A 13494-nucleotide genomic window follows, 5' to 3' on the forward strand; every position below is an offset into this window, starting at 1 on the left:
TTGGTAGCCATGCTTCGTTCAGTTACGTATTGCTCACCAGACCCACATCCACCCTGCCTGTACCTTCCTAGTGCAGCAGGGCCCTTGTGTTTTCAGGTAGTCAGTTTCTGCTCTTTTGGGACATATGCTCTGTTTTGCAAGTGATTCTGCCAAGACTGGATTTCTTTTCTTTTCTTTTTTTCTTTCTTTTCTTTTCTTTCTTTTGTGCAGAGACAGGCTGGAGTGCAATGGCACAATCTCGGCTCACTGCAACCTCCGCCTCCCAGGTTCAAGCGATTCTCCTGTCTCAGCCTCCGTAGTCAATGGGATTATAGGCATGTGCCATCACGCCCAGCTAATTTTTTGTATTTTAGTAGAGACAGGGTTTCACCACGTTGCCCAGGCTGGTCTCAAACTCCTGAGCTCAAGCAATCCACCGACCTCGACCTCCCAAAGTGCTAGGACTACAGGCGTAAGCCACCGTGCCAGGCCCAAGCCTGGATTTCAATGGTGATGGACTAGTCCTCGGGGATCCTTTAGCACCCCAGATGGCCTTTGGAACTGCATGCTCAGCCCTGCTTGACACCCCTGCTAACGCTGTCCTCTCTAGAGAAATGGGTAGATTCCCGCACCCCAACCCAAACACACACTGTGTCTTCCCAGCCTGGGAAGATCCAGGTGAATTTCTGGAGCCTTTCGAGGAGACCAGAGAGGTTAATCTAATTTGGGGCATCTTCACAGCCTAGCAAACAACCAAGTCTCAGGAAACCTCAGCTTCTCCACCTGGAAGAGGGGCATGATCACCCTAAGGGCTGTGGGCTCTCCAGGCACACACCCCAGTGCCCTGCATTGGGACCTTGCTCTCCAGTGCCCCTGCCCATGGAGTGCCCTCACCAGCTCCTGCCTTGCCCACCCTGTCCATTTCCATCCCTCTCCTGGTTCCCACATCTTTATCCCCCTGGAAGCAAAGGCAGACATCATTCTCCTTTGCCTGCCCAGACCCACCAGCAGCAATCCTGGAGGATGGGGGACTCCTAGGTGTGACCTTGAGGCAGCCCCCATCCTCTCCGAGCCTCTGCGACGTCACAGGGTGGGGCCTGAAGGTTGCCATGCTGTGGATCTCCAGGTTCCCTCCGCTGCCTCTCCTTTTCCTCATCCTCTGTTCTTCTTCCTCCCCCTCCTCCTCCTCCTTCCTCTCTTCCTCCAGCTCTGTGCTCTGTTTCCTTGGGGAATGACTCACACACTCGCCTCCCACCTGCACTGCCAGCTTCCCAAACCTTCATCCCAAAGGGTCGCGGTGTGAGCAGGTTTCAGCCTTCAGAGGCATCCAGGCTGGGGCGGGCAGCGCGGGGTGCCCTGTGGGGTCGTGGTCTCTCCTGCTGCCTGCAGCCTGCAGCCAGGAAGCCCGGCTGGGCTCGGAGGTTCCCTGCTGTCCCAGGGCCCGGGGAGAGAATCCAACTCTGCTTTCTGATCTGAACTCGCTGTGTGACCTTGAGCTGGTTCCTTTTCCTTTCCGGCCTCCCTTTCCCCGTGCAAACACACCAGGCTGGAGCTGGGAGACCCCTGGCTCTTTTTCCAGTGTCCCCTCAGCCCGCATCTCTTTTAAGCATTATATATTGACGAATTCTACTATTGTATATTGATGGGGTACAAAGTGATGTCATGATTTTTTTAATACACTGTGGAGTGATTAAGTCAAGTGAACTGTGTGCTAAGTGAAGTAAGCCTGACTCAGGATACATCCCTTTCACCCTGGGGGTGGGCAGGGTGTGTGTGGAGGAATCAGAAGAGGGCATGCAGGGGAGGCTGGGCCCAGTGGAGTCTGGCATCCTCCCCTAGAGCCCCTGGCCGTGTGTGGACAGCGTTCCTCTGGCTTCCACTTGCTCTGTTTCCCTCCCCCACTCTCAGCCCTGTGATTCTGGAGGAATTAAACTTGCCCTGGAACATGTGACCCAGGCTGCAGTCAATCACAGAGTCACATTCCCATGGCTATGGGGATTGGTCGAGAGATGGGCATGTGACTCAGTGAGAGCCAATGAGAGGCAAGGAGCTTTGAATGGGCCTAGGGAGGAGGATGCTGGCTCTGTGCTCCCTGGGATTCAGGCCCGGAGCCCCTGCTCTGCACAGCATCCAGGCTAGGCCAGGGCAAGGGACTCATCTTCCAGCCAGGACTCCAAGGCAAATAGAATCTCACTTTTGCTGCTATTAGCTCAGCACCTACTATTACACAGCTGCAATTTCTCTGCATATATTTTCTCATTTAATTCTCACAGCAATTCTGCAGGGTGGGTATTATTGCCTGATTTGCAAGACCAGAAAAGGGAGGCTCAGGTCTGCCCACCCACACCCCATGGCCCCTGGCTGGCCCCAGTTGTACTGTCCACCCCCAGAAGTGGGGCTCGGACCCACATGCTGTGTTGGAGGTCCTGATGTCAGCCACGGGCTCCCAGCCTGGTCCTGCTCCTGGGCCTCCGCCCCTGCTGGGACACACAACCCCACATGGAAACCCACATCTTCACTGCATTGCTATGGAAGGTGCTTTGGGTCCCATGCATGTGCCTGGACTGGGTGAGATTCTGTGGCATCTCCTCAATGCCAGTTGGTGGGAGAGGAGACATTCAGCTCCGTGATGGGGCTCACCAGAGGGCTCATGGCAACCCAGAGCTTGCCAGGGGGCAAGAAGGCAAATCTAGGTTTCTGAGCTTGGGCTTGGTGCAGAGGGGATGGGTGTCCCCCACATAGGATAAAGCTGCCCAGCCAGGTGCCTCGTGCACATGGTGGCATCCAACCTCAGTCCAGACTTTCCATTTTGTAGGTGAGAAAAGCGGGACTTGGAGAGGGGTCCTTACTTCTTTCAGGTCAAATCACTCCTCAGAAGCGCCTTCCGTGGCCTTCAGGTCCTAGGGGCTTGTCTGGTGGCCCTTCCTCTTGGTGACATGTCCACCTCAGCCTTGCCCCTGTCTGTGTGTGGATGCACCCCCTCTCTGCTGCCCCTGGCTGACTCTGCTGTCTCAGCTGTCTGTGGACATGCCCTGTCCTCCGAGGGGCCTGGCCCGCCCCTGCAGCCTGGACTCTCCCGTTGTCCTTCTGGGTTCCCTGCCCCGTCTGCCATGCGGCTGCTGAAATGTGCCTTATGTGTTTACGCGCTCCTTTATAGGATCAGCGCTTCTCCCACAGACTGGAGGTTCCAGATGGGTGGAGATTGTATCTGTTTTGTTCACCTCCAACTTCCCAGCAGCCCACAGCAGGTGTAGGTCCTCAGTGAGTCTTTATTGAACAAGGAATAAGAGCATGAATGGGAGGGGGAGATTGAGGGTCTGAGACTTGGTCTGTGTGACCCTGAACCTGGTGCATTCCTGGTACCGCTGTCCCCACTCTTCATTGTGGCTGCCGCAGGACTTGGGGGCTGCCAGAGGACGCTGCTTCTGGGCATCCAGGGCTGTGAAGCTTCCTGAGGCTGAATCTCGGGGCTGTGCATTCCCTTCTCCTTGAACAAGGGTTCCGCTGCATGTCCAGCATCCACCTTCAGAAACGCTGTGTACCCTGGGCAAGAGGGAGACTGCAAGCCACGGCTGTGAGTGGAAATCCATCGGCTGGGGGGAAGCCCTGGGGAGTGCCCGGCACTAACTTTTCCTCCTCCGTCCCCTTTGAGCTCACAGTCGGTGAACACAAGGCAAGATGGGAGGGCTCGCACAGAGGTCGGCTGCTACGCCAGTTGCGGAAGGGCCAAGGGAGCGGCGAGGTGGACAGGGGCAGGCTGGGTGGCTGGGCTGCTGGAGCGGAAGGACTGGTGCTGGGCAGAACCATAAGGACACTGGTGTGTTGGACAGGAGGAATAGACCTCCCAGGGCTGAGAACAGCACAGGCACAGGCTCTTTGGGAGGTCGGAGAGCAGGGTGGTGGTCGGAGCAGATAGTGGGGTCAGAGCCAACCAGCACGCTTGGGTGGGAGTTTGGGGAGGGGCTCCAGATGGGAGACGGGGCAGTGAAAATGATTTGGGGACAGAGTGGAGGGCCTTGGCTTCCACCCAGAGAATGCTGTTTTCATCTCCAGGCCATCCTCACTTTTGACTGTGTAAAAAGCCTTGAGGCCTGAGTGCAGGGCCCACATCAGCCCAGGCATGCTGGCTCCATGTCTGCACTGGTCACATAGAGACGATCTTCCTATTTCACCTGGACAACGTGAAGGTGGCAAGATGAACCAAGATGACAGGTATAAAAGCACTGCACGAGGTGGGGCCTTCCAGAGACGTGTGCATTTCAGCTGAGCTAGGGGATCTCTGTTTTAATGGAACGGCAAGGAAGATGAGAGCCAAAAGACACGGACGCCAGGACTCACTCTGCACCAAGCTGCTGTCTGTTCTTCATAATGCATGGCACTGCCCGGGGCTCAGTTTCCTCATCTGCCAACTCTGAAGGCTGGGCCGATGCCTTCCAAGCCCTCTGGGACCCTTCCCAGCCTTGCCAGGGATGCAGAGCTGAAGTGCATCCCATCCCCTGGGGACCCAGAGCTCCCACGCCACCAGCGCAGCACCGGAAAGGCTGATGATGAGGCGGGGCAGCCATCCACCCCAGGGGGATGATGTTCCTTGTCCAACTCTAACTTCATTAAAAAGCCTGTCTCTGATCCTCTGAAGGCATTTGTGAAGTGGATGGGATGTGAGGTGAGGCAGGAGGAGGGGCGCCTGTGCTGCCCTCCTTGGGGACGGACCAGGTGATTTACATATTTATGAAATCTCTTACATTTTGCCTGGGCCGCATGTGCACTAGGAGACATTGCTTCTCATTTTAAGCTGAGGATCTGTGTTCCGGGAGTGACAGCTCAAGCTGCCACGGGGCCTCATGGGTATATGGAGGTGATACACAGTCCTGGACTCGGTTCCTACCCAGATCTGCAGCGTCCGGCTGTGCGACTGTGGGTGGGTCACTCAACCTCTCTGGGCCTCAGTTTCCCTATGTGTATAATGAGGACAGACAGTATCTATAGTAGGCACTCCTCGCATGGCCCTGGTGATTGCCACTCCTGGCGTTCGTGTCCTTGTGTGACCCCCTCCTGCAGAGGGAGTGGACCCAGTGACTGACTTCTCACCAATAGAAAACAGCAAGAATGAAGGGATGTTCCCCAGGTTAGGTTCCAAATCCCCAGGACTCTGCCTTGCCCACCCACCTTGTCCTCTGGATTATGTGCTATGATGAAGTGGCCACCAGGCAGTCAGCTGCTCCATGGAGGGGCAACCTCTGGCCAGCAGCCAGAGAGGGGTGAAGCCTCAGTCTGAGAGTCCATGGGGAGCTGAATCCTGTCAGCAGCCATGTGGGTGAGCCTGGACAGAGCCTCCCCAGTGGAGCCTTGAGGCGACCACAGCCTCGACCCACACCTTGGCTATAGCCCATGAGACTTACGGCAGCTGCCAGGCACTCAGAAGAGCTGCCGCCCCTCCTCCGGGCTGGTCACTGAACCGTCTGTGGGTGCATCTGAGCTGCCTTCTTATCTCCAGGCCCAGCACACAGAGGAGCTTGCTCAGTCTAAGTGTGTTACTGGAATCTGTGTGTGGTGGGTGATTCATGGCACATATTAGCAGGGATGCCTTGGGGCACGGTAGGGACTCAGCACCCCACAGCCTTGACAGATGGGCTTCCTGACCCAGCCCTGCTCCCACCTCCAGCAATGAGGCCCAGGACCCCTCCCCTTGGTGACAGACAGCCCCTCTGTTGTGTGTCAGCTCCTCTCCTCATATCTGTTCATTCTTCCTAGAGCCCTCCTGTTCTCACTCGTAGAAAAGGGGGTTGGGAGGCTGCGCCCCTCATCCAGCTCTGGACTGTGTACTTGGGCTTTGGGGGACACGCCTGGTGTTGTTTTGTGTATCCTGGCATCCGATGCAGAGCCTGGGGCATAGCAGCCGCTGGGAACTACCCAGGGTGAGAATCCATGAGCAGCCGGTCTAGCATTTTACTCAAAGCACAGATGCCTTGATCAGAAGGTGGGTTAAAAAGCTCACCAGAAACATTTCCTTATTTCCTGTCGGTGCCTGAGATGATTTCTCCTAGAGCCTCTTTGGGGTTTGACACACCAAAACCCCTTGTGCAATGGGCGGTATGCTCGCTGAGTCCTCCCACTCCTGGCCACCCCGCCATGGTGAATGCTGAATCTTTGTTAGGGTGACCTGGCAGAAAGGAAGGCTCTGAGACACCCAGCAACTGGCCTGGCGAGACTGGCACAAACTGGGCAATGTCCCAGGACTTCCCGCGCAGCCGGTGGGAATAGGCCAGACGCCATGCTCCTCCTGACCGCCCCCGAAGAACTGAGACACGGTTCTGGGGGGACGGCTCAGACAAACCTGCCAGGGCCCCTCTAGGCCTTGGGGGCGGAGGCTGGGTTCCTGTGGCTGAGTGGGATGTCCACAGCAGGCGGTCAAGGGGCAGTTCCCACAAGGATGAGAGCCTTCCATGGCTGTGCCGTCCAACACAGCAGCTGCCGGCCTCGCGTGCACCTGTGCACTTTCAGCGAGGAGGAACGGAATGGGAGTGTTTTCCCTGCTATTTACACTTACATTTAAATGGCCACCCACGGCTAGTGTCCACCCCGCTGGACGGCGCGGGTCCAGGACAGAGAGAACGAGCAAACTGGGGGCCGCTCTGGTTTCGTGTCTGAAGTCAGATCTTTCCAAGAATGCTAAAAATAACCTTTAAAAAATAATGCCGAGAGAAGATGAGTCTTACTGGGCCACAAGGAGCAGGGAGGGGCTGCAGAGCCTCTAATCCATCAGAGAGGTTCCGCCATCTGTCCAGGAGACTCTGCTAGAGGGAAGAAGATTCCTGACTCATCCCTATTTTTAACAGTGTTTATCTTCAGATCCACGCGGTGCCGTGGGATAGAGCGGAGATGAACATACCCCTGCCCCGTTGGTCCTGTTTGTGGTGATCCAGACCCAGATGCCACACTAGACCTGGAGTGGCTCCTGAGCCCTCGACAAGTTCTGTAGGCAGACTGGACCGGGCAGAGCCCCCAAGGGCCGGGGCCCCGAAACACTCATCCTTCTTCACATTCCGCTTCCCACCGTTACCTCCGGTGTCACTGTGGCCCAGACCAAAACGCCCCCGGCTGTGCTGCTAACGCCCCTGAGCCAGGGCTGCCACATCCTCCTCCTCAACCTCCTGCCACTCCTCACCCTCCTCACGCCGCTGCCACCCCGCAGCCCTGGAGCTGACCCCATTCAGTGCACAGGAAACTTGAATTGCCCAGCGCCAGGCCCCAGGGCTGCACCAAGAAAGGGAATCCACGCATCCACCTTGGGAACCCTCCAGAATCAGGGCATGCCACGTGGATCCCAACTGGGATCACAAGTCAGCCACACCCCTGGAAGAAATGGTGCCCAAGACAGGTCTCTCCAGGGGCGGCCTGGGTGACTCTCTGGACCTTCACGCCTGCCCCTGCCTGCCCTCACCATCGCCTGGTGGGCCTCTTTCTACATCACAGTCCCAAGTGCTGTCCTCTGTTGCTTCAGGAATCCCCTGTGAGGTCAAAGATCCCATCACCGCTCTGCAGGTCAGGAGCCTGAGTCAAGGGTGAGCAGGCTGGTGGTCCTGCCAGGTGGCGGGTGACCTGCAGACACAGGCCTCTCCTCGCAGACGGTGCTCGCTCTCCCCTCTCCCTCCGGTCAGGCTACGCCTTGGCTGAGCCCTGAGTCCACCTGCTCCCTGCCTGGACTCAGTCAGGGACAGGTGGTAAGACGGGGTGAGGCAGGATGCTTGGTTCCGGGGGACCAGCCAGACCCCAAGCTGGCTGAAGCAGCATGCGCCCTGCCTCCCTGAACTGACGGGTCCTGGAAGAATGGCATGACATGGCCAGTAGCTCCAGGAACCACGGCCCCGGGGGAACCATTTCCCCCTGCCCAGCCCTCACTTTGCCAGTCTCACCGCTGCCTTTGATTCCTGCACATGAATTCTCCCTGGCCTGGGGGTGGGGCCAGAAAGGGCTGGACTCGCCTCCTCCCGGGGGAGAGCACCTCTCTCCCACATTGAGGTGCCGGAGAGTGACATGTTGTCACGGGGGATGGATCTGGTGGTCAGTGCCGCCTGGTCATGGGGCCTGCAGCCATGGTGCCTGACCCCTGTTGGTCACACGGAGTTCAGACGCTGGCCTGCCTCCAGCTCAGACAATTTTCCCCTGGAGTGGCCTCCCCTGATGCCATGGCCTCCCTCTCTGCGTGGGCATTGGCTTGTTCTGGGTGAGAACACTCTTGCCATGTGTTGCCGAGTGTCCCCGGGCAGGCACCTGCCTTCTTTCTCTATGTAGCACCTGGGGTCCTGCATGTCTCCTGGGGGCTGAGGTTGTGAGGTGGCTTCGAGGGCAGGCTCTCCCCTAGCTGGTCCTGCGACCCCAGTTAAATCGCTCCAGCTCCTCCCTGTCTGTTCCTGTCCAAAGGGACAAAGATCCCAGTAACTCTTTTGAGGCTCATGTAGGAGAAGGACAAGGCAGGTGTGACTCAGAACATTTACTGCTTGCATCCAATCAACCCTGATGAGTCCCATGTGGGATGGGCACCAGGGACGTAGAAATCAATAAGGCTGACACCTGTGCCGAGGACGCAGGAGCCCGGAGGGGAGGCGGAACTGCTGTGCCGGGCTGTCAGCCTGTGCCGAGGACCCAGGAGCCGGGCGTGGGGAGGTGGAACTGCTGTGCTGGGCTGTCCGCCTGTGCCGAGGACCTAGGAGCCTGGCGTGGGGGTAAGAGACGTGGAACTGCTGCGCTGGGCTGTCCGCCTGTGCCGAGGACCCAGGAGCCCGGTGTGGGGGTAAGAGATGTGGAACTGCTGCGCTGGGCTGTCCTCATTCCAGTGCCACCTGGAAGGTGACACTGCTGTGGGCAGACAGGAGCTGGGAGAAGGGTGGGGCTGCCGGCGTGGAGCTGCCGAAGCCAAGTTGTGCTGGTGATTGGAGCAGGACGGGCACCGGCTGCTGTCCTGCCTCTCTGGCCTGGGCCTGCCAGATTCCAAGCTCCCTGAGCCACCGCAGGCAGGGGCAGCCCTCACCAGGAGCCACAGAATGAGCTGTGGCCACGGCCAGGTGTTTTCTCCCTCTGCCCGGGGCTGGCAAACACTTCACCACACCCACCCCACTGGGACTTCCCGTGTTCCCGCCCCCAGGCCGCCCCAGCCCACAGCAGAGCTTTCTCTCTCTCCGGTCTCCTGGCCTCTCCAATGCAGACCGTGCTCCCAGATAATCCCATTATGAACAGGAGTTTCACTGAGATTTCGTCCTCTCTGGCAGGGTTAGGTGTGCAGAGTGGGTGTTTATGGCTGAAGGGCGGGGTCTGGAAACTGCTCGGGCCTGAGCTCAGACACAAGGATCTGCTGGGTGGATGCTGTGTCTTCTCCTTCTGGGGCAGGCCCCTGACGGGGCAGTCTAGAAATTGCGAGTCAATCACAGGCTGAGATGGAAGTCAGCGGGTGTGGGGGTAGGGGGTCCCCGGGACTCTTCTTGGGTGAAGAATTACGAGCGTTCACTCCCTGTACTCCAGGTCTCCCAGGCCGGCCTCTCCTGGTCTCAGCCCGGGGCCCATCCAGAGTGACCTGCTGGTTGGGTGGCGGGTGGGGTGACCCAGGGCGGGCAGGCTGTGTGTCTGTTGCGGGTGATCACTGAGCAAGTGGACGGCAAGCCTCACGGTCTAGGTGTGAACTGCCCCACAGCCCAGCCCTGCTCCCGCCTGCTGTATGATTCTCTAGCCCCTCTCTGAGGCTCAGGCCCCACGCGTGTGGGTGTGGGGTGGCTGCAGGTCCCCACAGGACCCTCGCGGTGAGTGAGCTGCACCTGTGCCGGGGACTTAGGGAGCACTCAGCGATCTAGTGGTGGCAGCAGCTGCAGTCATGGCAGGAATGAATATTGTGAGGTGTTTTACACACACAGGGCTTTGTTTAATTTTCCAAATAACCCCGTGGGGGGCTATAATAGTCCCCACCTGACGATGGAACGAGGCTCATAGAGGTTAGAGGGAAACTTGGTGATGGAACGAGGCTCACAGAGGTTCGAGGGAACGGCTCGAGGCCACTCAGCTCTCCACGGAGAGCGCTTGCACATGGCAGAGTGGGCTGGAAAGTCAACAGCTGCTTTTGAGTCCGTGAACCAATAAATAATGAAAGGGCCCAGCATAGACTCCGGGTCCCATGCTGGGTTATTCTGCCCTGAGCACCGGAGAGGTTCCAATCCTAGGGGACACCTCAGGGGAACTGGAGGCTGCACATGTCTTAGAGAGTGTTGGGCTGATGGACTGGAGCCTGGCTTTGGAGCTCCAGGCTGGGCCAGTCCCGACTGCTGCTGCTCCCTCCCAGCCTTGTGGACGACACCTTCAGTCTGGGTCATCCTCTCCCACGGGCAGCCCTTGCCCCATCCTTTCCTTCCAGGCTGCCTGTGGGTGGAGGAGGCACGGAGCTCAGAGTTGGTAATGGTGGAGACCCCAGTAAGGTGCCTTCTCACAGAGGGTCTCACAAGGGCCACACTGCAGAAAGGAGAGGCGGGGGCTGTGACCCTGGTGCAGCCTGGCCTTGGGGGTGGGCACAGGGGGAGGGCCCATGACCCTGGTATAGCCTGGCCTTGGGGGCCAGGGGTGCTGCCACCCGCTGCTGTCCATCCCATCCTCCTAGGGGTTCTCTTCCCTTATCTGCTGTAATGCCTGGCTGGGGGCATCCTCAGGGGCTCATCCTCTCAGTGGGGGCTGGGTTGGCTCCTGGGGCCCCCATGCCGATGGGGGTGGTATGGGGAGGCTGGGCTGGTTGAGGATACACCTCAGCTGGGCTTGCTGTTTCTGGCAGCCTTGGAGTCTGGACCTGGGTTTGGAGGATGCTCCCAGCCAGGCCTCTGGTGCTTCAGCCCACGCAGCGGTGCCCCCTTATCACCTGTGGGCACTACCCCTCCTCTGTCCTAAGAGCTCCAACCCAAGAATCCGACCCCAGCCGCTGCATCCTGTCTCTGGGTGTGTGTGGCACCACTGGGGGGTGGCTGCTGCAGCTGACAGCTGGCTCCCCCTGCCTCATGGGTCCAGGCAGCAGCTCCGGTTCTCTAAGATGTGGTGAGGGGGAGCTGAACTGCGTGACCCAGGCCCTCCTAACCGTGCTGCTGGGGACTGTGTTCAGGAGTAAGTCCTCCACCACCAGTCCCAGCCACACCAACGCCGACGCTTTGATGCATAATTGCTGGTTTCCTGCCTGCAGACCATTCAAAGGAGGAGAGAGAAAACCTCCTTCATTTTATCTGGGGAAGGCGGCGAGACTCACACTCTCGGCTCCCCCACGGGTGGCAGCCTTTTCTGAGATCACAGCAACAGGCCAGCAATTAGACCCCAGCCTGGGCGTCAATTGCAGTTCCTAAAGAGCGTGCAAGGGCTGGCAGCTGTGCAGCTCAATTGCTGTCGGAAGCCTCCGGGGTGGGTGGCCGGCTTCCTTATTCCCAGAGGCGGTGTCTGCATTTCCGGACTGCAGGCAGGGGCCGAGCTCCACAGTAGACCTTGGCTTCTGGCAGGGGGGGTCTTCAGGTCCCACCAGAGCCCATGGCTGGAGCTGCAGTCCTTTCCCGCAGAGCGTCTCCACCCTCATGTACTCCTGGGGTCTCCTGTGTCTTCCAAAGCCACCTCTGCGCCCCAAATTCACATCTGCAGTCAGATCCCCTCCCTCCACTCCTGCTCCTGCCACCGTGGCCCACTCAGTGTCTTGATGGAGTTCCCGACCTGTCCCCATCCTGGCCCCTGCTCCTTCCCATCTCAGGATCATGTAATCACGCACCTGGGCTCTGGCTCTGCTCGTGGTGACCGTGCACTGCCTCCTATGCCACTCCTGAGCATCCACAGCCGCCAGCTGCCCCTTGGAGACATATTTGTGACCTGGCTGGGCTGTCCTCTCAGCGGCTGGTGTCCCCCATGTGCCTGGAGGCAGCAATGGCTTCATGGCAGGTCTCTGTGCCCCTCCAGGAGGCCCCAGAGCCAGACCCCTGACTCTGACAGCATGGAGTCCTGACCATGCCCCAACTCTTGCCATCTCTGCCTGTACTTGGGTTGTGCTAGGTGTCCTTGGCCTTCCTCTCTATGTTCCAGCTGCCTCCACCTCTGTCTACCTCTTTAACCCACTGGTACCAGCCCATCAGGGCCTGTGGGCTGCTTTCCCCCTGGACCTTCATGCATGGTGCTTCCCTCATCTTTTAGGTCTCAGCACAAAGGCCACCTTCCCAGAGAGGCCTTTGCTGGCTACGCTCACACCCCCGTCCTAGCCTGAGCAGCTGCTATTCCACACTGTGCATCTGAATGCCACCATTTCTCTGTTTCCTGCCCCATGAAAGAGGGTCTGCAGGGGCTGTCACCTGCCACTGGTGCCCTCCAGCCGGAGCAGCCCCTTGGGTAGTGTCTCTCCTCGCCCACATGTGGGCTGCCTGCGTGGGGGGCAGAATGAGATGAGTGGGCTGTGCCACCTCCCCTTGGCCTCTGGCAGGGTCCTCTCCATTAGCCAACCCTGTCTCTGGCCAGGAGCTGTCTTCCTTCCTGCTCCCAGGGTTTCCTCTCCCTCTGTGGTGAGCCCAGGCTGTCTCGGAGCTCTGGGATTCCACTCGGGATGTCCACTCAGATGTCCAAGCAGGAAGGTGGAGGGGCCATTTTGAATGATTTCTCCTAGGAGAATGGCAAAATGCCCAGGAGGAGAGTGCCAGGATGGCACTGTCAGGGGTGCACGTTACCTGATGCTGAAGAGCAGGGGGTATGGAGGTGGCACCATCCACACATGAGGCTGAGGTGGGGAGGGTCCTGGGGATCGCCAGTGGCTCCTGATGGGAGGATTGGCATGTGTGCATTCGTGCAGTATCATTTATGAACCTGTTCCTCTAGGCTGGGGGCTGTGCTCGGGGCCAGAGACACAGCTATGAATAAGGCACAGGCCTCTGAAGGGCCTGGTGCTCCAGAGATGGAGACAGACGCGGAGAAAATGGTGCGTTGAGTGCAGTGGCCTGAGTGTGCACGGTGAGTTAGGCGGTGCAGAGGAGAGACGTCCAATTGAGCTTCTCTGAGGAGGTGACTCCCACGTGAGTCTTAAAAGATGGAGCGGGGAGGGGCTTCCAGCAGGAGCCAAGGCAATGAGGCTGGGAGCAGAGCTGGGTGCAGTGGGCTGGTGGAAGATGATGGAAGTAGTGTGAAAGGTGGTCAGGGGTCCATCATGGGGCCTCATGTGCTGGCTGCAGGGAACAGAGCTGAAGCCACAGGTGTCCTGGGCTCAGGGCCTGGCAGCAGGCAGCAGGGGCTGGGTGCTCAGCTCCTGCAGGTTAATGGTACTCAAAGCTTCTGCAGGATGGCTGGACTGGGGCTGGCCTCCTGGATTCACGCCAGGGCTGTCCCTCTCCCCTCCACCCCACGTGCAAAAGGCAGCAACAAACACATAAAACAAGACCCACTGGGGCCAACTGGGGCTGCACATGCGCCAAGACAGGCAAGTCAGTGGGAAGATGCAGAAAGAGACTTTCCCCTGGGGGCCAGGCTGGGCCCTGGGCT

The sequence above is a fragment of the Papio anubis genome, chromosome 8 (assembly GCF_008728515.1).
Source record: "Papio anubis isolate 15944 chromosome 8, Panubis1.0, whole genome shotgun sequence".
Lineage (NCBI taxonomy): Eukaryota > Metazoa > Chordata > Mammalia > Primates > Cercopithecidae > Papio > Papio anubis.